The sequence below is a fragment of the Arachis stenosperma genome, chromosome 3, assembly GCF_014773155.1.
Source record: "Arachis stenosperma cultivar V10309 chromosome 3, arast.V10309.gnm1.PFL2, whole genome shotgun sequence".
Taxonomy (NCBI): Eukaryota; Viridiplantae; Streptophyta; class Magnoliopsida; order Fabales; family Fabaceae; genus Arachis; species Arachis stenosperma.
In genome coordinates, this window is record NC_080379.1 from 135956548 (window position 1) to 135979099 (window position 22552).

Here is a 22552-nt window from a genome sequence, read left to right on the forward strand (position 1 = left end):
TCGTATTTTCCAAACTTAACATAACCTTACCTGAGTGAAATAGGAATCCGAAAAAATACTTGCTTTACACGTTTTTTACTGCACTTTCCTAAGTTTTGTAATATAATATTTTGTAAATCCATCAAACTCGTTGACGGATTGGCAAACACTCCAATCTGCTTTTTATTAGAGAACGTAACACCCTCACCTGTATTTCATCAATTTTTTCTTGATGATGAACTAGTAAAAATACACTCTCAGCCATCTCTCCTAAAACTCTTTATTCATGTATGACTCGTTATACATCATATTCGTTTATTTATAGACTCATTATCTTCATAAATCGTCACAAAATCTTGAGGGTTAGTCTCAAACACGTAAATCATCCTAGACTAATGTGAGTTGCGAAATACACATAAATTGCCATACTCCCTTATATTTTAGGACAAAAACGTGTAAACCTTCTTACTCTGAGATGTTTTATGTTCAGCTTGGGAAATTCAGGACCTGAGATAATTTTTTTATGTATTTTTTTGAAGACTTCCATACGTAAATCATCTAATACACATGATTTTGAGACAATTTATATATTAATAAAAATAAAGAATTCACGTTTTAAAAATTAGTTTAGGAGAATAAGATAATATTAATAATTTTTTATTTTATTTAAATAGAAAAACCTATTTATTCTTATGTTAATGCAGATAAAATATTAAAATTAGGTTATATTTTATATTGTTTATAAAATACATTACAAGGTTTATAATATATTGATTTTATGAGTTTAAATTTGAGGTATCGAGAGTGTATAATAGTTTAATCACATTTATTTTTTTCTATAATTATTTACGTGACTAATATAATAAATAGTTTTTTTTATTGAGATTATATTATATAATTAAATATATATAATTATTTTATACTGATACATTAAACTTAAATTTTAATTTTATATCGTTTATAAAATACATTATCTGCAAATTCCAAAGCATTAGTTTACTCCCATTATTTAACACGGATGACTTTGCGGTTTTTTTTTTTATTATTTTTGCCTTTAATTATTATTAGTGTTCTAAAAAAGTTGGATTAATTAGTTTGGCAAGTTGAACTGAAATTTAATTTTATGGCACTTTCCATTTATAACATAATCATATTCATCGAAGAGGTGGCAATAGATCATATGGCTAAATGGCAAAATAGTACTACAAGGTAAATAAGATTTCAAATTATGAAGTTTATCAACATTTTGTTAGTGCATAAATAATCTGTTATAAACATTTGTCTCATTGATGTTGGCATGCTGCTAAATATTATTTCGGAAAAAAGAAAAAAAGTATGAAGTATTATTAATTGTTTAATTGTAAGGTTGTTACTAACTAAGCAAAAGTGCTTTTAGAAAAAGAAAAGAAAGAAATTCTCCCATAATTCCACACCTTACAGTTGTTTTCCATCTAAACCAATTATTAAAGCTAGAGTGATGTGTCTAATAAAAATCCATCTGATCCTCATGCATAACAAGTTAGCAACCTTCACCCCAAGTCCCCAACCCTACTCTACCCTACCTTTCTTTTCATAGATTATGTCTTTGAATATGAATAAGCCACTACTACCTAATATATATTATTGTCACACATATGTGAAGTGAAATTTAGCTAGTTTAATATTTGATCCTGTTTGAATATGTCTATGTCCATGTGTTCTTGTTTTAGTCGTTTCTATATTACATCTTATTTGGTATAAATATTGAAAAGAATTTCCCATATGAAAAGCCACCATGTTTTAATTAATTAAATATGATGTACCGTTTGATTTTATTTTTGTTTTGAATTTTATTAATATTATTATTTTTATTCTTTTTCAGTGTCATATGGAGAAGTCTATTCTCTTAAAAAGTTAGGGTAACGAGACAAAGGGAGATATTGTTTAAGCATGAAGGGCCCTCGCTAACAGTGCTTCCAAGCAAGACACTCTTAAAAAGATTGGAGTATATTTAAAGGAACAAGGAACCTCATCATGATCATGAATCAATATGCACATTGAGAAGCCTTCAAAAACATTTAAGCTAAGGTACTAGATGTAAGATGTCCAAATAATATTAGTTATTATAATACTTAAAACTCAATTCTCATCCACTATTTCTTTTAAAAAGGAGAAAATTAAAAGTCTTCAATTATATATATTAACACTTCATTTTTGTTTTCCTCTGATAGTATTTTTTATATTTGAAGTCAGCTAATTGATTAGGTATCAAGTATTGAAGGTATAGCAAGAAGACAGGTTGGGTCATAACTTTAAAAAATATGAGATGGTACATTTTGTTTTGGTTGTGCTTTATGAAAGTTCCATCAACATCGATGTAGGATGAATAATGCTTAGGAAGGCTTCCTTCACCTTGACATGAAGAATCCCCCATGTGCCTTCCTTAATAAGGACCCTCCCCACATGTCTTTCTTTATTGAAATATGCCCTTTCATTGCACATAAAAGAGAAAATTCTCGACTGACTTTTCCTCTCTTTTTTTTTTTTGGAATTTCTGCATTGAATTCCTTAGTCCTATATCAGCAGCTTCTTTATCTCTGCTTTGCCTAGTGTAATTTTAAATTAAGTTTCCTATAAGAGTTATGTAGCATATAGATTGAGAAGATCCTAAAACTTACTCTACTTAAGTAATGTTTTTTTTTTAAAAAAAAAAGATAAATACACAAAGCATAGCATTAGGGCCATGGCCATTAGCCACTAACGCGCTTTTATAAGTTTTGATTTTGAAAAAAATAAACACCAAAAGACTTGCCAAATGTTAAACCCAGTATATTTTTCATTTCAAGTCGCTCTCTTTTAAAAAATAAAAAGAATCCGAACTTACTAGCACAACCTAACATCTTAACATATTAAAATAGATATTGTCAATTTTTTTATTACAATCATGCAAACATATAATACAAAAAAAATCATATATAAAATAACATTATCAAAAATAAAAGTAACAACATCATTATCCATTAATCCTGTTTTTTTTTTTTTTTTTTTTTTCTATCTTCGTTTTTTACTTCATACGCTAAAAAGAGAAAATGCCCCGAGTCGAATTTTTTTTCTATTGCATTTTCTACTATCTGACCTACTCTTCAACCTTCTGCCAAATTATTGTTTGCTCCGTTTGGACAGGTAGGTTCCGGTCCATGGCCCATGAGAGGGTCCCAACCCCATGAATTCATCAAATACAGCCAAATGGGTGTATAAACAATATTACCGTGGAAAATTACAGCGTACATACATATAGACATTATCATGCTTTCCAAACACCAAGACGTGTGCAATTTAGGCGACATAAATGTGCTGGGTCGGTGCTTCTTGATGCTAAACAATTTAATTTAACTTATCTTTTTGTGCTTACAAGTTACTTTATCTCTTCACTTCGTTATCAAAGTTGATTTAACACCAAGGAATTCAAAGTTTGGTTACATACATAAAATGTTATAATACAATTTAGAATTTAGGAAAGGAAGAGAAGTATCATTTTGGTGATGGTGAAAGTATCTTCCATTCCAGCAATGATTTGAAAGCTTTTCCAAATCAAATCTCTCACGCTTAGTTTCAACAAATTTAACATATATAACATTATTGTCAATTGTTCTTAAATGATCAAAATCACACAAATAACTAGCTTCACGCATACTTTTATTGGAACTAATTAAATCCTACATTAAACTATTAAAGTAATAATGCTAATAATATTCTTAATGTAACGGTTCTAACTTCTAACATACAAATAGTTAAAATTAATTAAGGATATCAATGTAGGCCATAAAGCATATATGAAATTCATATTTAAGAGAGGATGAAGATATATATAAAATATGGTGCAGATAGCTCATGGATCCGATTCCAAGCAAGCAATCTTTAGAGATAGAAGAGGGCTTGATCGATCAGTATAACCTTTCAACTTAAATATGAAGACTGCAAGTAATATATATGATGGTGATGAGTGCTAATTTATTCAATTTTATTTCTGATAAAGACATTAAAAATGGAGTGATAAACGGATATAAGCCAACCCTATTTTCCAAATATGTGATGGTCCCATATGAAAACAGTGCATGCCCATTAAATGATTCGGTACCAACCATCTTGGATTCTCACTCCCGTCTGCTAGGAAACATATCAATGTTTGTTGAGTTTGATATCAGTGGTTCCAATTCTGGGAACATATTACACTTGTCTAAGGGCTTATGATATTTGTGGCATAAAATAAGTACATGGCAAAGCTGATGATTGATTATTCAAATTCAAGGGTCACTCTTCTGAAGTGAGGAAGTTAGTAAAGTAAGAAGTTATACACTCTAATGACTCTTGAAGCAAAGAGTAAGACTCAAATGATGAACATACTACCAAAATTTTCACTTTAGAGGATCTTTTCCCGAAATCCAAGTTCTCAACAATAATGCAACATTACCTATATATTCCAGCGCATTACTCACTCCCCTTATTCAGCGTGTATGACTTTGGGCTTTTCTCTTATTTTTATCTTTAATTAGTTTGGCAAGTTGGACTGAAATCTAATCTTATGGCTCTTTCCATTTATATCAGTCATATTCATCAAAGAGGTGGCAACAGATCATATGGCTAATGGCAATATAGTACTACAAGATAAATAACATACAAAATTATACCTGTGTGGACCTTCTAGATCACTTAAAAGAGTGTCCCAAATGTGAAGGCTGTTAGCAAAGTTAAATTCTTGAGTCAACACAGTAATCCACCTAATTGGAGATTGACCCGGCAATTAGAACCAACAAAAAACAAATTAGACCTTTCTGAAAAACTGACTAATACTTTAATAGTAGTGTGCACTCAATGAAGTGTAATAAGTAATAACTAACCGCATTGCTACTTTACAAGCAGAGATACATAAACCAGTAGAGGAAAAAAATAAAATAAAAAGAGCAGAAAATAATGGACAAGAAACAAATATTAACATATAGAAAATCACTAAAAGAATGAAGCAATGAGCAACACTATTTGTTAATTTAGTAATAAATCTATTTAACAGATTCAATACAACCGAGGACTAGACAATGTCCTCACTATATTGCCTTAAACTACCCCATTACTTCCAATTCCAAGTACCAACCCCTTTGTGACCAAAACGTATAGCAGAATAGTATCTGACAGCAAAATGAGTTTAAATCCTCCAATGCTATCTATTCACATGATTATTATATAAAGTAAATCACATATTTTTCATATCCAATTTATGTAAAAGGAAATGTATATTGCATCTGTTAACATTTCTGATCTACAGTCCCCTCAGTAAGCAACAAAAGACGACATCCTGAAATCTTGACTTGCTCTCCCTAATCCAAGTCCCAACCCAGGTTGCCCTCGGTAGTCCAAGAAACTTAAGAATACATCAACAGTAAAGGTGAAACCAAAGTACTAGCAGACAATGCATCTTATGATAAGGATAAAACATCATGGACCAGAGGGTCATCAAACAAGTTTAATGGAATGGATGCTACATGGGTTTGTGCAGATCACAAAACAAGTATTTTGCTTAGCAAAATTTGATGAACTCCACTAAAATAAAAATTCTATCGGGATTCTAAAGAAGATGAACAACGAAAAAGAGAAGAAACAGCTAAATAAGGTATCTATTGATTCCCCCCCAATTCAACATATAGAAGAGAAATGTGCAATTTACTTGGAAGAAATCATTCCTTGCATTGGTCTCCCCAAGACACAACGAATTCTCCCCACTAGTATTTCTGATCTAGAGTAAGGTTCTACACTCAAATGGCATCATCAGTGTCAGAACTGTTGAGTTGTACATTGTCCTTGTGATTCCTGATTATATAACCTCAGAAACATTAAAAGAGCCAAACAGATAAAGCAAAAAAATAAGAATAAAAATTTTGAAAAATACTAATTCAGCAAAATATTGAACTTTGCCACAGACTCACATACACCTTATCAATGTAATGTAACTCAATTCCAGCTTTAGTCTGACATTGACGGTTATCAATATCAATATAGTGAGAAATAATGCATCTTTTCAGTCCTCAGAACAGTACCCCTTGCTCGCATTTTAAAGAATAATTTTTAAAGAAAGAACACAATTGCAGCGATACAATGAAAACACCAGAGCTCCCACAGAAACTAACTTACAGGATTCAAGAGAAAGTTGTCTTTTAAGTGTTTGTACTGTGGCCTCTTCTTTGCTAATTCAGATTTCTAGAGCCCAGGATTAGGCAGAAGACATTCCAGGCTCTGCAGAAGTCAATAGCCGCAAATTGCAATAGTATCTTCAATTTCACTTCCTCCATTAAGGGAAAACACTATATAGGGTATAGATTAACTCAAAAGATTTACCTTCCACTTTTCCAGACAGTAAAACGTAATTCCAAGCATCATTAAGTACACCTTGACAAGCGATCCTCTGCGATTACCTCATATCTATCACCTTCTTCGATAATTGTTCAATCAAAGTTAGTTAACATCACTGCATTGGCAAGGTGAACTACCCATAGCTATTTTGAACTCAAAATACAATGTAAAAGTTTATATTTAATATAGAAAATGCACAGATGCAAATATGCTTCTAGGAGAACTAAGATAATCAGGTTGTAAATGGGCTAGAAAGTGGCAATGCTAGATTGCTACTCCAATATCATGTTTACTGCTTCTTCAGAAATGAGAAGTATGAAGCAACTTCTCCAGGTTATTCTAAATTGTCTCCACACATTTCTGACACACAAAATTATAAGTGCCACAAAAACTGCGATTTGAAAAATGAAAACATTTCAATAGAAAAGAAAAATGGTTTGAAGTCAGATAGACACAGGTTGAAATAATTAGAAGGAAAGAAAGGGCAACAAAACCAAACATTATTAACATTGAAGATTTATTTGGCAAAAAAACTTACAATGTCCATTGCTGTAGCATTAAAACAATTATCTGGGTAAATGGTCCAATTTGTCCTTGAAAGATCACTCGTTCTCCAAATTGGTCCCCGAAAGATTTTTTTAATCAAATTCGTCCTTCAAAGATTTTAAATTAATCGCGTTAGTCCTTCTATCATTTCTTTTATTCAACGTCAAAATTTGTTAATGTGGCACGTTAAATGATACTACAACACACAAATAGGAGTCTTAATTGACTATTAAGATGATAAGTTTATGAAATTAGATCAAATCAAAACCTAATTGAGGGGAGAACATGAGGCATTGGAATCCTTCAATTTGGAGTTTATTTGACCTAATTTCATAAACTTAACATGTTAGTCACCAATTAGGACTACTAGGTGTGTATAGTGATGTCACTTAACGTGTCACATCAACAAACTTTGACGCTGTTAACAACGGAAGTGACGTAAGGACTAAAATGACTAACTTAAAATCTTCGAAGGATGAATTTAATTAAAAAAATTCTTTTGGGGACTAATTTGAAAAATGAGTGATCTTTTGGGGACTAATTTGACCATTTACTTACAATTCTCTACTTCCAAGCATACAAGAAATTTTTGTGAAGAGAGTTCACTTAATCATAAATGCAAAAGTTTATCCATTATGTTCTCTACCTCTTCATGTAACACTATACGCAGAGCCAGTCAGCCACCCAACCGAACAAAGGAACTAGAACATACGGTAAGTTTTGAATCAGAACCTTATTTCTTTGCTCTAAAAACTCAAAAACTTCATTAGACACCAGAATAACTAAGAAATAACACATTACCAAAAGTTGCTGCAACAGGCCCAATCTCCTAATGCTTCAAATTCATGAACACCTTCATTCCTGCATACTGCCATTCACAAATCATACAGTGAAGTGATTTTTATGGACAAACGGACAAAAGCATTCACCTATACAAGCCAAATAAAACAAGATAGATTCTTTCATACAAATAGAAATCACATTTGCAAATATCACTAATAAAAAAAGGGGTTAGAATCAGTACATCGGATTGGTTTGTACACCTCTCTGTTGATTGAGCGTTAACACTTCCACTAATAGCATACATCTCCATGGAAATACCAGTGTCTGCACCTGTATCATCCATAATCCATATCTTGTTAATTATAACTAAATAATTCATTTCCATAATTCTACCTCTTTAACTCAAAAGTCTTGATTGGAAGAGCGGAGAGCCCCATAAAAGTGGTTTTAACATAAAAAAGTGACATTAAATATTACCTTGGCACTCCCTCTCCAAAATGGTTGTAAGCAATGGACACCTGCATTGCAAAACAAAGTATCAAAATTAAGACCAAAACCGAAAAAAGAATATCAAGAACACAACAATATAAATGTGAAAACGAAGCCAAACGCATGCTGTGACGATCATGCGGGAGCGCCGTTTGCGTTCGGAAGGTGGCAGAGTACGTAGGAAAGCCGTTAGGGTTTCGAAATGCGACAATGGTAATGCGCGGCAGCGATGACTGTCGGCGGTGACTTCCAAAGTGACGAGTATCAAGAACGATGGGAAGCTACGGCATCGCTCGAAATTCGGAGTTTGCATACGTGGCCAAAAAAAAAAAAGAAAAGAAGAAAGGAACTTCATAGAAGGAGACAAATAACATTAGACAAGAAACGAAGAAAGTGGTGAGAACCCAATATGATTGAGTCCAAATAATCGGGCCATTTATATATACATATATTAGCGTCTATCTTATGCATAGTAGGGTTGAACTAAAGCCCAGTACGTACAGAATCTTAGAAATAAAATCGTCTCCTTTAAAGAAGGGTGAAAAATATCTTTTTTCCCCTTATTTCATATAAAAGCCTCGCCATTTTCTTCTCTTCTTTTTTCCATCTCTAAAAAACGCTTCTCTTTGATTCCTTCATAAAAAACTCTTTGCTCTTCTTTCCTTATTCTTGCTTTGCAACCGTTTCTTGGCTTCGAGATTTCTCCATCTTGATTTGTTTGAAGATTTTTTGGAACTTTGAAGAGGAGCGTGCGAGTTTTCTTGCTGCTTGACGTGCCTTCCCATTTCGCATCTCTTCAAGATTAGTACTTTTATCTACCATTTTTTGTTTTTGTCTTTCGGTTTCTCTGAGTACTTGCATTTGTTTGTTCTTGATGATACCTTGGGTTAATACTATTTTGACGGAGACTTTTGCTTGATGGAGACTGTTGCTTTTCCTTTAACCATCACGGCTCGATTTATTGCTAAAAATGATTTTGAAACTATTTTGTTATTTTGGACTATCTCTATGAACTTTGGTTGTGTCTCTAAAATTTTGAGAAACTATTGCTGTTTGTTGTTGTAGAATATAGTCGTGTTGTCTTCCAATGGCGTTGCTGTTGCTAGTGCAGGAATGACGCCATTACTATCCCTTTTATTTTAAAAAGATCTTTTGAAATTGTGTTTTGTGTTTTGTTGCACTTACTCTACGTCTTTTGATTGGTGTCTGAGTTCTCTTGTGACTATTTCTTTGTTGTATTTGTAGGTATAGCTTTATGTCTCAATCTATTATTTATGACATGTCAACAAAAGTTTCTTCCTCTTTTCTATCTTGGGTAGATTCTTCTGTCCATATTCATGCCCCCGTGATTGATAAAGAATATGCTGAGACATTTTGTAGGCACCATAGGCTTTGTGAGGACTGAAAAGATGAGCGAAATTATGAAATAGTAGTGTCTGATCCTGAGGAGAGGGTATGCTTTTCCCCCTAGATAGGTCGGAATGTCCCTTCTTTTACGCTTATGACTGTTTTTTCACTAAGCTAAATGTTAGGCTTCCCTTTTCTGACTTTGAGAGTAATGTCCTTTGAACTTGCAACGTTGCTCCTTATTAACTCCACCCTAATTCTTGTGCCTTTCTCAAAATAGACCAATTTTTATGTTGGGAGTTTGATGTCCGACCTTCCATCAAGGTTTTCTTTTACCTTTTTATTCTGACCAAACCCTTTGGTTCAAAAAAGTTAGCTTGGCTTTTCTTTCGTGCAGTTCAGGGTAGGAAGGTTTTCTCCATTTTTGACGAGTTATTCTATGATTTCAAAAATTATTTCTTCAAAATTTGAGCTGTAGAGGAGGCTTGACCTTTCTTCTTGGATGAGAATGATGAGCCGTATTTCTCGTTATACTGGGAAGAGAAACCTGTGATAGCCAAATATAGTGTAGATGCCTTAGATGAACTTGAGAAGAGTGTAGTTGACTTGTCTCAAGAGTGCTGGGGTCGGGCTCCTCACCTGGACACTAAAAAATTCTTAGGGGACTCCGGCCAGCTTCGGTCCAAGCTAGGTAGCTTTCTTACCTTTAGCTTATGACTTTTGGTTGTGATTTGTGTTGGTAATTAATGTACCTTTACTTTTGCTTCACAGAAAGAATGGCTCCGAAATCTGCTGCTATGAAGATACTACGGGCCACCAGAAAGAAGGTCGTGGCTTGTGATATACAACAAAAAGAGATCGGGGATATTTCTGTCCGATTGACAGAGGAAAACCGTTGGTAAAGATTTTCACAAAAATATCACGTTGCAAGTATAGTTCTAAACCGACAATTAAATCTCAATCAATATTTAAATTGTTTGTCACTTGAGCAAACCCAATAAAATTAATCAAAGTATTAAATCTCGGGTCATCTCTCATGGAATTGCAGGGAAGTGTAGTTATTATTGGTTATGGGAAAGTATATTTTTGGGTTTTGAAATAAGAAACAAGAAAGTAAAAATGGTAAGAAAATAAACTAATAAATAATAAAGCTCTTAGAAAAGATTGAGAATTAGAAGTCATATCCTTATTATCGTTATCAATTGTGATGGTAATTGCCTTTTGCTTTCACTTAGTTAACCTCTAACAACGAAGGAAAGTCAGGTGAGCAAAACTAACTTAAGTTCACAAGTCCTAATCAAGGATTAGATTTAGTGAAACTTAAGCCAATTAGCAATTTTCAATCACCAATCAACAAAAGAATTTTGATAACTCAAGAGTCTCTAATTGATCAATCCAAGTTAAGAACATAAGAATCTAATTTAAAATCCTACCAAGCATTTTATCAAACACTTGGAAGGCATAAAATGAAAACATAGAAAACTAACAAGATATAGCAAAATCTAAGACTAACCAAAGCAAGGAAATAACAATAACAAAACAATAGAACAATAAGAAACATGAAACATAAATTGCATTAATGAAAATTGAGAGTAACACATGAACTCATAAACTAAATTAGTAAAGCAAAGGAATCAACAAGGGAAATAAATAACTAAATTGCCAGAACAAATGAGAGTAGAAGAAAACTAAAGTAAAGCAAGGTAGAATTCTGAACCTAAGGAGAAATTGAACTAAAAATCCTAAAATCTAGAGAGAGGAGAGAGCCTCTCTCTCTCTAGAAAACTACATCTAAAACCCTAAAAATTATGAATGAAAGTATGAATCAATGAATCCCCCCTTCCAGCTTCACTCTGCAGCCTCTAATCAGTATTTTCAGGCATGAAACTGGGTCAAAAGAAGCCTAGAAATCGTCCCCAGCGAGTTCTGTTAAGTGCAGCATGTGACGCTCTATCACGCGACGCGTCGTTGAAAAATTCCTGGTCACGCGTACGCGTTGCTTGCCTCTTGCACTGGTCACGCTGATCTTGCGACGCGCACGCATGGGCGACGCGTACACGCCACCTAACTGCAAGGCAACTATAGCAATTCCTTTCTTATGTTCCTTCTATTTTTGCATGCTTCCTTTCCATCCTCTAAGTCATTCCTGCCCTATAAACATTGAAAATACTTAACAAACATATCATGGCATCGAATGGTAATAAGAGAGGATTAAAATTTGCAAATTTAAGGCCAAAGAAGCATGTTTTCAATCATAGCACATAATTAGGAAGGAAAATGTAAAACAAGCAAATTCTATGAATAAGTGTGAGAATAATGGATAAAATCCACTCAATTCAGTATAAAATAAACTGTAATATAGCGGTTTATCAATCTCCCCACACTTAAACATTAGCATATCCTCATGCTAAGCTCAAGAGAACCATAAGAGTGAAGAGGAATGGTAAGACTTCTTAAATGCAACCTATCTATATGAATGCAACTACATGCAAAAATGATTCTATCTACTTTGTTAAAAGTAAATCAAATTCTCCAAGAACAATTATAAACTAGATTCCACTAATTCAAATCATAAAATGAAGTACAAATAGACTTGCAAGAAGAAAGCTCGTGAAAGCTGGGAACAAAGAATCGAGCATCGACCCCTCACCAGAAGTGTATACACTCTAATCACTCTAGTGTTTAAGGTTCGATTCTCTCAATTCTCTACTAATCTTGCTTTCTAAGACTTGCTCTTCTTCTACCAATCAACAAATTTTAATGCACAATACGCATATCAAGAGGTCTTTTAAGGGTTGTAATGGGGTTAGGGTCAAGGTAGGATTGTATTTGGTCAAGGGGACTAAAATCCGAATCCTTGATTAACCCAAACTTCCCACCTAACTTAAGACAACCCATATAATCAAAATATGAAATCTAACTACCCATTAACTATGTTTTCCACATATTCATGCATCCGATTGTGATTACAATACATATGCATTGCTATCACCATTTACTTTAGGGCATTTTATCCCCTTTTATTATTTGCTCTTTTTCTTCTTTTCTTTTTTTTTTCTTTTTTTTTTCTTTTCTTTTGTTTTTTCTCAATGCATATGATTAAGTTATTGAATGCAAGAATATGTGCTTAACTATCTTTTTCACAAATTCACCAAAAATATACAACACTCAATTCCCAATCCAAATATTTTCAAACCCAATTTTTCCACACTTAATTTATGTGCACTCTCACTAGTCTAAGCTAACCAAGGATTCAAATTAAGGACATTATTTTTTCTGCTTAGAGTTAATGATGTGCTAAAGTAAAGAACGAATCAGGTAAAATAGGCCCTGCATTCGTTTGCAAAGGATAATGAAAGGGTAAGGCCATATGGGTATGTAAGCTCAGGAAAACAAAGGCCTCAATCACATAAGTGCATGCATACATCAAACAATGAAAATATAGAATCAAGCAAGACAAAGATCACAATTTTAGAGAGAACAAAACACACCAAAATAGAACATTGGTTGATAAAATACAACCAATCAAATAGGTTCAAAATCTCACTGGTTTTGTGTGTTCGAGCTCTAAACCATGTTCCAAAATAAATTTCTTCAAGCAAGTTCAACAAAAATTTTAATTCAAATTCGTAAAATGCTATAAAATAGTTTCTTGGAAAAGAATTCATTACTTCAACCAAGTAAGACATAAATGCAAGCAACTAATTACACATGCAATCTATCATGCAATGCAACAACTCAGTAACAAAGAAAACTAAATACTGGTGTTGAAAAGAAAGTAACTAACCCACGGAAGTCGGTATCGACCTCCCCACACTTAAAGATTGCACCGTCCTCGGTGCATGCAAAGATGTGCAAGTGGACGGGCTGCTACAACTGCGGAGTTTCTTCAAAAAATTGTGCAGAGTGACTTATTGTCTGCCCCCTTCAGAGGTCTTCCGTTTTTCTTCTTGGTGGCCATCCTGAAAGAAGAGAAAAAGGAAGAAGAATAACCCCACAAACAAAGATATGAAAACAAATAAAGTCTAGGTATGCTAATGCCAGATGATAATAAGGTTCTCAACTACATGGTAGCTACAACATGCAATTGAGAGAACAATATAAGCAAATGGCACATCAACAGTGCAAGAATTCCAACAATGAGAGAGAGAGAGAGAGTGTGGGTCATAAAAGACAATATAAGTTCATATCAATGCACAAGGAATACAAGTGTCATAAAAGATTAGCATTAACCTATAAATAATATCACCCAACAATATAAAACAAGTCACTAAGCACCAAAATAATGCCAGAAAGATGCAACAGTTGAATAAGAACATTTAACACTAATGGAAAAATAATAAACTTAAAAAAGAAAATAAAAACATGCAGAAAGTTAAAATGCAATGAATGAAAATATGCAAATGAATTAAGTAAAAGAGAATAAGGATTAGAAGTTAAAGAAATGAAGAAGAAGGAAGTAAGAAAGGAAGAAGAAAAGGAAAAAGAAAGTAAATAGGAAAGAATAAGAAAGGAGAGAAGAAGAGAGAAAAAATGGAAAACAGAAAGCGAACGCGACGCGTACGCGTGGGTTGCTGATAAACCCCGTTTTTAGGGTTTATCTTGTGGTGAATTTAGAGCATTTTGTTAATCTTTTCTCACATTTATTCAATAAAATAGCATAGTTTCATTATTTTTTCCTAATTTGTGCTCAAGTGTGAAAACATGTTTTTGGATCCTTGATTTTTAATAATTTTAATCTTCCTTTGATTCCACTAGATGTCTTGATGTGTTTGCTAGTGATTTCAGATTAAAAAGGGCTAGGAATGGACCAAAGGAATGAAGAGAAAGCATGTAAAGTGGAGAAATCATGAAAAACCAAAGATTTGGGATACGCCTATGGACGCGCGCGCGCACTAGACTCATATGCGTGGATCGCGTAAAACACCATGGACGCGTACGCGTCGACGCTAGCACGTGATTTTTAAAGAGAAAACATGCCCAGCGATTTCACAGAGTTGTGGGGCCCAGTTTGGAACCAACTTTGGCGCCAAAATGCTTAAAAGGACCAAGGATTGAAGGGGAAGGCACCTTAGAACATAACACAATTTAGATCTAGTTTTAGAGTTAGTTTTCTAGAGAGAGAAGCTCTCTCTTTTCTCTAGAATTAGGATTAGGTTTATGTTAGAATTTCTTAGATCTAGGTTTTAATCTTTGCTTTCATCTACTTTTACCTTTCAATTCTATGTTTCTATATCTTGTTCTTCTATTCTCTTGTTGCAATTCCTTCTATTTTGCTTCCATGCTTTGTAAGTGATCTATTCTTGTTCTTCTTATTTCCTTTTAATGCAATTTGAGGTAATTCTTGTTAATTGTGTTTTCTTTGATTGTTGTTGTTAATATCTTGCATTTAATTATTGTTAGAATTCATTCTTGTTGTCAATTTACCATGTTTTCCTTTTATGCCTTCCAAGTGTTTGATAAAATGCTTGGAAGGATGTTAGAGTAGACTTTTGTGCTCTTGGCTTGAGATGGTAATTTAGAAACTCTTGAGTTACCAATGCCTAAGTGATTAATGATTGGTAGCCATTGACTCTAGCTTTCATTAATTCTATTAGTGAATAGTTAGGACCTATAGACTTGGATTGATATAGCTCATATGACTCTCCTTTACTAGTTAGAGAATGACTTAATGAAATTGATCATTGCAATTATCATAATGAGTTTAGTAATAAGGATAAAGATCCTTGACCACCAAACTTTTTCAAGACCGCTTTATCATTAGATTTTCATTGCCATTTACTTTCTTAAATCTCATTCAAAACCCCAAAATATACAACGCATAACCAATAAGAAGAACACTACCCTACAATTCCTTGAGAAGACGACCCGAGGTTTAAATACTTCGGTTATTAATTTTAGGGGTTTGTTACTTGTGACAACCAAATGTTTGTATGAAAGAATTCTTTGTTGGTTTAAAAACTATACTTGCAACAAGAATTTATTGTGAAATTCTATACCACACAAGAGTCCGTTCATCAAAATGGCGCCGTTGTTGGGGACTTGCAATTGTGTGCCTTGTTATTGGTTATTGTACATATGTGAATATTGTGAATATGTTTGTCTTTTGCTTGTTAGCCTTTGCTAGTTTTTAGGACTTTGTTAGTTTTATTTTGCTTTCACTATGAATTCTCACCCTCTTGGCTATGAGTTGGGTCCTAATTGTGTTGTAGGAAATGTGAACTTCAATGCCAATATGCATCAAGGATGGAACAGTCAAGGTTGGGAGGAGCCACAAGCTTATGGACAACCTTTATGGCAACAACATCCTCCGGTCTCATATAGGTATAACACCACTCCTAATGCATATCAATCTAAGAGACGTGGTAGTTCTTGTACATGTCACCAACCGTTCCCTCGACATAATCCTCAACCATACTCACAAGATCCTTTTGACCAAATACCTTCCTATGACCCCTGTCCATCCCATGATCAATCATCCGTACCACATCCTTATGACCATTATGAGCAAGAACCTTTAGAACCACCACAATCCTATCATGATCATCATCAAGAACCACCTCAATATACACCACCGCCATATTTCCAACAAGAAGAACCACCTTCCTACCATGAACCCTTTCTCCAAAATAATGAACCTTCCTATCCACCACAAGCCCCAATAGACAATTCTCTCACTTTGTTACTTCAAGGACAAGAAGCCATGCAAAGGAATGCACTAGAGTTTGTGACTAACTTGACCGAGGTAGTGCACACTTTAGCCTACCAATACTTGAACACTCAAAGTACTTCCGTGGTCGCATGTGAAAGATCAAAAGAAGAGCAAAGTATGAAGGAGAGATTAGAAAAACCGGTGGAGGGTGAGAAGTTAGATGTTGTATTGGAACAATTGGAGGAAGCCATGATTATTGAAGAAGAGGAAGAAGTGGTTGAAGATTTAGGAGATGCGGAACCACCATGGGAATCTCAAGAACCTCTCTCCAAGAAGCCTAGTATTGATGTTGAGGAGGGTGTACAACTTCCAAGGCATATCATAGTTGAAGACTTTGAAGAGAGTAATCAAGAGGAAGACTCCATCATTGATGAATTCTTATCCAAAATGGAATCCTCCCCCATGGAAATTGAAGTTGGAGTTTTTTAAGACAACTCACCATCAAGCAATGTTGATGCTCTTGTTGAAGACTCTTCCATTGAATGTGAAGCCGATGTTGAAGTAGATTTCATACAACCTCCCAAGTTTGACTCAATTGACGATGAGGAGGACTTGGAAGAAGTTGACAAGCAAGAAGAATTTGAAGAAAGTTGTCGAGAGGTGGAAATAACCCAGGAAGAGCATAGGGGAGTAGACCTCGCATTGTCTAAGTGTGGGGAAGTCACCTTTCCTATGTCACCATCCAACACAAAATTTAAGTGGGTAAAATTCTTTTTCTTAAGATTTACTTTCTCACTTGAATATGGTTTGATTGAAAATGATGGTCAACTTAGAGCTCTTTGTAGAACTAAGAGTAAACAGGAGTTGTGTAGTGGTTGGAAGTTTGGCATTAGGCTCTTTAAGGTCAAGCTTTTAAGGTCTAAGGACCATGATTGGAAGAATGCTACTTTGTGTGGGTTTAGAATGAAAATTTGGTGTGCTAAAGAGAATTCTATGTGTCAACCACCCGGATGGAAGAATCATGATGCTCAATTTGAAGACGGGTGTGAAAACAAGATATGGGATCCCGGTTCGCTACTTGAAAACCATCTATGGGAGCTCATATCTTGGGTAGAACTTTGCCTAAGCTTGGTGAAGACGGTTGGAATTTATGTCAACCGATTAAGAAACAAAGATCGTTGGAGATTCAAGGATGAGTACAAGCATAAGCCACCAAGGCAAAGAGCTTCCCAAATGTCCAACTTAAGGACTTAAAATAAAAGTGCTAGGTGGGAGACACCCCACTATGGTAAACTCTTTCCACTCTTTTTTAGCTTTGATTAATAAGTGATTTGAGTTACCATTGTAGGTAGCTTTTTGATGCGTGAGCATCTTTCCTATCTTTTCCTAGTGAATTTGCATTCAATTTGTTGAGTTTAATCAAGAATTAATTATTTTTTAGCCACTATGGATGATACTTTGAGTCGTGTACAATTCTGTTTATTTTAGGTTGCATTCGACTGGATTCGATGGAGTTTCCGCAGAGAAAGAGAAGAAGACGAATGATGTTCTCAACCCTGACCTCTCTACACTCAAACATGAATATCTCAAGCTACAGAGATCCAATGGACGTGATTCTAATGGTGTTGGAAAGCTAACTTCTAGAGCTTTCCAACGATATATAATAGTCTATACTTCTTCTCCATCAACGCTGCCAAGGCTGCGTCTAACTTGAGATTTCTCAAGTTAGGCGCCAAGCATAACAACAACACACAACGTAGCACTCCATTCTTCAAGTTAGGCGCCCAAATCTTCAAGTAAGGCGTACCATGTGAGTTCAACACACCAAAACTCCCTGCATCCCTCAAGTAAGGCACAGTTATTCCCCAAGTTAGGCGTGGATCCTAGTGAAGCCAAGTGGTCCCCACGCTTACAAGGCTCACATGGATTGTTAATTAATTCTGAATTAAATTTAAATTTTATTTTAAAATAGGAAAAAGATATTATTTTAATTTTAGAAAATAGATTTTAAATAAATTAGGATTAGATATAAAAAGAAGAAACTTTTCTTTTGGGGATTATTCCATCTCATCCCCAAAATTCACAGTTTACCAAAATCCTAGTTTCCACTCTGAACCATGAGCAACTAAACCTCCACTGTTAAGGTTAGGAGCTCTGTCTATTGTATGGATTGATTCTGTTGCTTGTTTTTTCTATTTTAATTTATGTACTGATTTATATTTCAAGAATTGTTTTCGTTCGTTATTTTATGAAATTGGGTGGAACGTAAGTATGACCCTCTTTCTAATTGAGTTCTGGTATAATTTGGAAAAGCTCTTTACTTGAACAACAGCTTGAAAACAATTTTTCCTAAATTCTAATTATCTAGACTTAACGGGATACGTGACATATAATCCTCTTATATTTGGATAATTAGAATGTTTTTGAAATAATAACTAGAATTAAACTTCACCTCTAATTGGAATAAATTGACCAAGGAGTTGGCGGTTGATGAATTTTAGAGGAGACTAAAAAGGTCTAAGGAATTAGGGTTTAGTCATATATGGTTTGACAGGAATTAAATCTTGCATGATTAAAATAAATTAATAAGAAAAGTCAATCCGAAAAATAGATAACTCTGAAGCCTTAACTACTTTCTCTAGATTTTATTCCCAACTAATTTATTGCCTGTCTTCTGATATTCTGAGTTTCTTGTTTAATGATTTTTGAACTCTCAAAACCATTTTTTGTTTGTCTAACTAAGTAAATTAATTAACCATTGTTGCTTAGTCCATCAATTCTCATGGGATCGACCCTCATTCACCTGAGGTATTACTTGGCACGACCCGATGCACTTGCCGGTTAGTTTGTGGTTGTAAATTCCACACCAAGTTTTTGGCGCTGCTGCCGGGGATTGATTGTGATTGACAACTACTCGTTGTTTGATTCCTTAGATTAAATAAATTTTCTTTTAATTAGTTTTATTTTAGTATTATTAATTTTTAATTTTTTTAATTTTTAATTTTTTGTTCCTGTAATTCTTTTCCTTTTTTTTTTCGTTAGTATCCCTCGTCCCTTGTTCTTTCTTCTTCTTTTCTTTTATTATTTAGTTTTAAATAAAAAAAACTTTTGTTCGTTCTTGATTTATTGTTCCTTTTTAATTTATTTTCCTTTTTGTTGTCGTTTTTGTTTCCTTCCATAATTTTTTTTCTATATTCTATTAGTTTTGTTTTATTTTTTTCTTTAATTTTCAAAAAAAAGAGAGAAATTTTATCATATATTTTTTTTTAATTTCTGAAATTAAGTTGGTGTCCCCTAGTTATTTTTATTTTAAATTCCCTATTTATTTTTTTTATAATTTTTGAAAATTTTCGGTTTTGATTATTTAGTTGTTTTATTTTATTTTTTTTACACAAGTTACCTCACTAGAAATTCTCTGTACTCTGACGTAGAGATCCCCATCTTTTCTTGTTTTTTGTTTGTTTATGAGTAGGAACAAGGACAAGGCCCTGAACCTGAATGGACTTTTAGGCGATGTTTGTAACAAGCAAGACTTTACAAGGCTACAGAGTCCATTATGGATCATAATAATGATGCTAATGCCAATATGGCAAACCCGAATGGGAATGAGCAACCTAGGAGAGTGCTTGGCTCATACACTGCTGGTGCACGAAATTGCAATAACACTTTTGCAATCCCGCACAACTAACCAGCAAGTGCACTGGGTCGTCCAAGTAATACCTTGCGTGAGCAAGGGTCGATCCCACGGAGATTGTCGGCTTGAAGCAAGCTATGGTTATCTTGTAAATCTTAGTCAGGATATCAGAAATTATCAGGATTGATTGTAAGAAGCAAAAGAACATGTAATGGTTACTTGTACTGCAGTAATGGAGAATGGGTTGAGGTTTGGAGATGCTCCATCTTCCGAATCTCTGCTTTCCTACTATCTTCTTCATCAAACACGCATGTCTCCTTCCATGGCAAGCTCGTGTAGGGTCTCACTGTTGTCAGCAGCTACCTCCCATCCGCGCAGTGAAAGCTAATGCACACACTCTGTCACAGTGCTGCCAATCACCGGTTTGGTTCCCTCCCCTACCGGAATAGAATCACTCTTTTGCGTCCGTCACTAACGCCCAGTAGGTTACAGGTTTGAAGCACGTCACAGTCATTCAATCATTGAATCCTACTCAGAATACCACAGACAAGGTTTAGGCCTTCCGGATTCTCTTGAACGCTGCCATCAGGTCCTGCCTATACCACGAAGATTCCGATGAAAGAACCCAAGAGATAACTACTCAATCTAAGATAGAACAGAGGTGGTTGTCAGGCACGTGTTCATGGTTGAGAATGATGATGATTGTCACGGATCATCACATTCATCCGGATTAAGAACAAGTGTTATCTTAGAATGGAAACAAGCATGATTGAATAGGAAACAGTAGTAATTGCATTAATCCATCAAGACACAGCAGAGCTCCTCACCCCCAACCATGGGGTTTAGAGGCTCATACTGTGGAAAGAACGTGTACAAAATGTTATGAGGTCATAAGGTACGGATACAATGTCAAAAGATCCTATAAGTAGTAAACTAGTGTCCTAAGGTTTACAGAAATGAGTAAATGACAGAAAAATCCACTTCCGGGCCCACTTGGTGTGTGCTTGGGCTGAGCAATGAAGGAATTTCGTGTAGAGACCTTTTCTGGAGTTAAACGCCAGCTTCCATGCCAGTTTGGGCGTTTAACTCCAACTTTTATGCCAGTTCCGGCGTTTAACGCTGGAATTTCTGTAGGTGACTTTGAGCGCCGGTTTGGGCCATCAAATCTTGGGCAAAGTATGGACTATTATATATTGCTGGAAAGCCCAGGATGTCTACTTTCCAATGCCGTTGAGAGCGCGCCAATTGGGCTTCTGTAGCTCCAGAAAATCCACTTCGAGTGCAGGGAGGTCAGAATCCAACAGCATCTGCAGTCCTTTTCAGTCTCTGGATCAGATTTTTGCTCAGGACCCTCAATTTCAGTCAGAAAATACCTGAAATCACAGAAAAACACACAAACTCATAGTAAAGTCCAGAAAAGTGAATTTTAATTAAAAACTAATAAAAATATACTAAAAACTAACTAAAAGATACTAAAAACATACTAAAAACAATGCCAAAAAGCATACAAATTATCCGCTCATCACAACACCAAACTTAAATTGTTGCTTGTCCCCAAGCAACTGAAAATCAAAATAGGATAAAAGAAGAGAATATACTATAGACTCCAAAATATCAAAGAAACATAGTTCCAATTAGATGAGCGGGACTAGTAGCTTTTTGCCTCCGAACAGTTTTGGCATCTCACTCTATCCTTTGAAGTTCAGAATGATTGGCATCTATGAGAACTCAGAACTCAGATAGTGTTATTGATTCTCCTAGTTAAGTATAATGATTCTTGAACATAGCCAGTGTATGAGTCTTGGCTGTGGCCCAAAGCACTCTGTCTTCCAGTATTACCACCGGATACATGCATGCCACAGACACATAATTGGGTGAACCTTTTTAGATTGTGACTCAGCTTTGCTAAAGTCCCCAATTAGAGGTGTCCAGGGTTCTTAAGCACACTCTTGTTGCTTTGGATCACAACTCTATTTCCTTCTCTTTTTTTTTCTTTCTTCTTTTTTTTTTCGAAATTTTTTTTTCCTCTGCTTTTCTTGCTTCAAGAATCAATTTGGTGATTTTTCAGATCCTCAATAACAGTTCTCTTTCTCCTCATTCTTTCAAGAGCCAACAATTTTAACATTCTTAAAACAACAAATTCAAAAGACATATGCACTGTTCAAGCATTCATTCAGAAAACAAAAAGTATTGTCACCACATCACACTAATTCAACTAGTTTCAGAGATAAATTTTGAAATCCTGTACTTCTAGTTCTTTTGTGATTAAAGCATTTTTCTTTTAAGAGAGGTGATGGATTCATAGGACATTCATAGCTTTAAGGCATAAACTTTATTAATTTTATTAATTAAGAACAAGACTCAAATATAGATATAAGATGAAACAAAAAAAATAATAATAAAAACAAAATAAAGGAAAATAAAAAAAACAAAAAACAGAGGCTCCTAATGATAGAGGTTTTCACAGAGTTAGGACTCAACAACCTTGATTTTGAGAAGTGGATGCTCCCTCAGCTTGAGAGGAGAGCTTTTGGCGCTTCAGTTCTTTGATTTCACGCCCCTGCTTCTCTTGTTCCTTCAGCAATTTGCAGATCATGCAGTTCTGATTCTGCTGTTCTTCCTTCAGTTGCTCCATAGTCTCTTGCAGCTTGTTGATGGATGCTTCTAGGCTGGCCCAGTAGCCAATTTCAGGGAATTCAGGGAGGAACTCATGCGCCCTCCTCTTGATAGAGTTGTCTTGC

The 22552-nt window shown here is 34.7% G+C and overlaps 2 long non-coding RNA genes across 12 annotated transcripts; one reads left to right on the forward strand and one right to left on the reverse strand.

The window, feature by feature from the left end:
* Positions 1-3026: 3026 nt before the first annotated feature.
* Positions 3027-8640, reverse strand: LOC130968581 (uncharacterized). 11 transcript variants are annotated; one of them, XR_009081705.1, is made up of 9 exons: positions 8167-8640; positions 7931-8019; positions 7708-7774; positions 7553-7607; positions 6346-7013; positions 6142-6243; positions 5678-5820; positions 4647-4736; positions 3027-4174 (listed from the first exon to the last, which is right to left on the reverse strand). It is a non-coding gene; the product is annotated as an uncharacterized LOC130968581 (long non-coding RNA). The 11 variants fall into 11 exon arrangements; XR_009081702.1 differs by having other exon boundaries at positions 3027-3933; positions 4032-4174; positions 4647-5820; XR_009081703.1 differs by having other exon boundaries at positions 3027-5820; positions 8167-8207; positions 8300-8640.
* A 551-nt stretch (positions 8641-9191) lies between these two features.
* On the forward strand, positions 9192-14873 carry LOC130968583 (uncharacterized). The gene is made up of 2 exons (XR_009081706.1): positions 9192-10216; positions 10297-14873. It is a non-coding gene; the product is annotated as an uncharacterized LOC130968583 (long non-coding RNA).
* The last annotated feature ends 7679 nt before the right edge of the window (positions 14874-22552 follow it).